The 4,143-nt window shown below is 48.0% G+C and overlaps 1 non-coding gene across 1 annotated transcript; it reads right to left on the bottom strand.

Moving 5' to 3' along the window:
* Positions 1-2,470: 2,470 nt before the first annotated feature.
* On the bottom strand, positions 2,471-2,662 carry LOC126520870 (U2 spliceosomal RNA). Its single transcript, XR_007597119.1, has one exon. It is a non-coding gene; the product is annotated as a U2 spliceosomal RNA (small nuclear RNA).
* Between the last annotated feature and the right edge of the window lie 1,481 nt (positions 2,663-4,143).

Raw genomic sequence — 4,143 nt, 5'->3', positions numbered from 1 at the left:
ATCGTCTGGTTTCATGCGCGAGATCACGTAAAAGGCAGCCATTCTTCTTAGCATGGTTTCTCTCTTTTGCTCTCTCATTCGCGCACGGAAATTTCTTCGTACGGGAATTTTATGAAGCGAAGGCGGCTGCAGACCATTTTCTTTGTTTAGTTCATGTTCGTAGGCGCAAATTACAAACCTAACACTTGGAGCAACATTTCCACTACTCTAGAGGGGCATAAACTGTAGACAGTGCACGCTTTCTCATTTATCCAATCGCTCGCAAACACATTGCATTGCTAGTCTACAGTGGCAATACAAAGTGACGTTTCACCATGCACGTCGAAGTTCATTACCAGTACCGCGCCAGCATCGACCGGCCGGCGAAGCGACGAGCTCAGCAGCGCATGCGCAAGGCCCGACACCACCCCAACCGAGCTTCCCTGCTTATCGGAGAGAGCAAGTGCGCGTGAACACGGGCGCGTCTGAGTATCTGGATTTAAAAAAAAAAGAAAAAGAAAGCGTTTCCGAGATATTGACAAAGACAAGTGGTCGCGGTCGCTCTGAATCTTATCGTATTATAGAAAACGTGGGATGGCGGCGCTTCCTCGAGGGTCAGAAAGTACAATCGTCGAACTAGGTGGCAAGTGGAGTACATCCTTTTTCTTGGAACGGTTTGCAATTGACTGCTTGAATGTGCCGACCACGCGTCGCGGGTCGCGTATAGAGCCAACCGTTGGCAAGCACGCGTCTAGCGTAGCAGCAGAACCGATCGCGGTTGCGATAACCCATCGTTGGCAGCGAAAAAGAAAAACACCCACACGCAGTTTGTAGCAATAACCGTACAAATCAATGTGGTTTTAAATATAGCTTCACTGGTCACCCAAGAAGGGCACCGAAACTTTCTCATGACGCACACCGCTGTAGTCCACAAAGAACAAAGCGCACAAAATAGATATGATACAGCCGCACCGCATTATTTCGTGTTTTCACCATTTCATTACTTTCGTGTGCATGCGCGCTAGGGCCACGCAGGCCAGGAGTAAAAGGCACGAAAAAAAAAAAAAATGGTACGCAATCCTAAGCTTTGACTTGACTGCTGTGGCACTCGCATTTGTGTTCTTTACCTTAGGCGAACGCAATGCGCAAACTGAACTGGAATTTCCAATAATGGAAATTCCTGTTTGGCTCATATTTGCGTTTTTCGCCCGAGCAAGCGCTTCACTGCACTACGCTTTGCCCCTTCAACGTGGCTACACTGCCCGGCAGGCGTGTTCTGCGTAGGGCCGAACCTGCAGGCAAAAAGCATGGGCGCCGCCATCTTGTTGAGAGCGGCGCCAGGGACACAATCGCGCCTAGCTCATTGAGTTTTCCCCCAAAACTGAAAAAAATTTGACTTCATTAAACGAGAAAGATGCCACGAGTGTCCCAACAAAAAGCTTTGAGGATTACCGAAGGGTAACTGAGGGCGACGCAACGGGCTCTGGAAAGAAGGATGATGGGTGTGGCGTCACGGGGGGATCGGAATAGAGCAGATTGGGGTGTGCGAGAACAAACGCTCGTTAATGACACCAAAGTTTAAACCAGGAAAAACAAATGGGCATGCGCAGGGCATGCAATCTGGGGGGAAGATAACCGGTGGCCATTAAGGGTTACAGACTGAATTCCGAGAGGAGGGAAGCGTAGCAGGGGGTGGCAGAAAGGTAGGAGGGCAGATTAGATTAGGGACTACATGGCGACAATCGGCACCTGACCGGGGTACTTGGAGGATCATGGGAGATGCCTTTGCCCTGCAGTGGGCGTAGCCAGGATGATGATGATGATGATGTTCATGATGAAAAGGTAGCAACAGGTCTTCGTAACATACAGGTTAGAAAGATGAGGCACCTTTTAACCCTTGAATATATTTCGCCACATTCGGGCATACGACAAGTTTGTTTTCGAGGCGCTCGGTCCCACTGCTGCGAAAATGTGTACACAAAGGCTGCACAGTAGTTGCCAGAAATCGGGCACTCTATTTTTCTTTCATAGGGAATCTTTCTTCCACTTGGGCAGCGGATTTCGGCGGCAGGGCGAGCTTGCGTGGGCGCGGTGGTTTACGGATCCAAGCGATAGTGAACTCCAAAATCCAGTGTTGGCTTTGAGTGGGATTCATATTGATTGCGAACCCCACGGCTAATCCTACCCCCCATCCCCCCAAGTGGCTCTTTACAGGAGACAATCATTCAGAGACATCGGACAAATAGGAATTCTGGTTCTTTCTTTTGCTTTCATTAATTTTTCTCGAAGCCCATAACTAGAAATTTGCTGGAGCGGCTGTCCCATTTGCGACGCAACAAGTGCGACGCTACACACAGATGGAGTGGCAGTTTAATTACTCTCGTGGTCCGCGAACCGGCATCGTTGCGTGTAGTATAGGAATGGTGCGTGTCAAGTCAGTGCTCGCGTTGAGCTTGTGCTCTTCATTTTGATTGAATGAAGTCTCACCTAAGTGAGCGGGGCCGATCCCGGAGGTAGTGCAATACCGGGCCGACCTGCGGCGGAGGTGAAGCAGGCTTCAAGCACTCCGCCAACTTCCAAAAATAGGTTTAATATCGTGGGTCCATATAGAACCCGTATCAGATATTAAGCTGATAAGAACAGATACTACACTTTGATCTTAGCCAAAAGGCCGAGAAGCGATGTCCTTCACTTCACTTCATTGTACTACTGCCTTGTGGGCGCCCTGCCGACATGGGTAACCTCAGCAACAGCGTGGGCAATATTATAAAATTCAGCCTGTGTACAGACTCAACGCTCCCTATCTCACGGATGAATTCGCAACGCCTCAGTCTTTCGCTGTTAACGAAACGCTGTCGCGTAGAAACGAGACCCGAGTGCAAGCTTGCTTGTAACGCGAAACCAACCAAGGCAACCTCGTAGAAAACGGAACAGGCGAGCGGAAAAAAAACGCGCCAGGGGAATGCTTACTTCCGTCTGAATGCGACCGCTCAAGGTGACCTTCCTTGAGGGCTTCGTTTCAAGCCCGTGTGCAATTGTAATATACTACGCGCATTTCCTTCATTTCTTTTTATTTACCGCAAGGCCCACTGAAAATTTTGATACGGCACAGGCCGGGACGGATCGCAACGTGTCGAATCGACCGGTAGAATTAGGTAGCATGCCCCATGTACGAAGACGAGCAACATAGAAGTGAATGACAAAATAAATATAGAAAACGCTGCACACTCCTTCCAACCGGAAACATAGAGGGGAGAAAGATCGCCATCTGAAACACAGGCATTGTAAAAAAAAGAAAAAAAAAAGTGCTACCTCATCATCTTTACCATTACCGTGTGTGTGTATGTATATATGCATGTGTGTGTGTTTGTGTATTATATATATATATATATATATATATATATATATATATATATATATATATATATATATACGCACACATGCTAGCATAGCTTAAACGCAGCTGGAAAGCTCAGCCTTGCACAAGAACCACCCCCTGTCGCAAACCCCTTTGAAACATTCAAATGCCAAACACGAGTAGAGCGAGGTCGTTCGAACCTGGCGCCAAAACGCATTGGCGCCATCTGTGTACGGAACTAGGAAAACCTGCGGACTTTGCAATACAGAAAGAAAGGTAGATGGCGCGAGCTAACGCTCCATTGCATACTAAGAACGAGAGTTAGTGAATAATGGCAGAAACGTCTTGGGAAGAGAAAAAAAAAAAAAACACGCAAAAGTTGTTGGCTTGTGCAAGCACTCTATGTTACAGCGATTAAAGAGCATAGCATCTTCTACAACAGCAGCTACAAAAAGAAGAAGAACGTGAGAGAGGGAGAGAGACAGGCGTGTTTCTTTGGAATGCAGAGCATGCAGCACATACTATAAAGTGCCAAAGAGACGGGGAAAGCAGATGGCGCGAAGGTGTATGTCCTCAAAGCTTGAAAGCAATTTCTAAATTACATGTACCGAAGTCCACCTACTCTCATCAGGTTGCTCCCGCCTCCAGTTGCGTTTAAAGTGAAATTACAGTCGCCTCAAAGGCAGACAGAGAGAGAGTGAAAATAGGTACACTTGCTTCGCGCAGCTGCAGCCGTTCAAATTTTACAGCAAGAGCACTCCCGAAGCAACAAAGTCCGCTGCCGCCTGGGCGCAATGCGCTCGCTT

This window comes from Dermacentor andersoni, chromosome 10 (genome assembly GCF_023375885.2).
Source record: "Dermacentor andersoni chromosome 10, qqDerAnde1_hic_scaffold, whole genome shotgun sequence".
Taxonomy (NCBI): domain Eukaryota; kingdom Metazoa; phylum Arthropoda; class Arachnida; order Ixodida; family Ixodidae; genus Dermacentor; species Dermacentor andersoni.
This window is presented reverse-complemented; position numbering and strand designations above follow the sequence as displayed.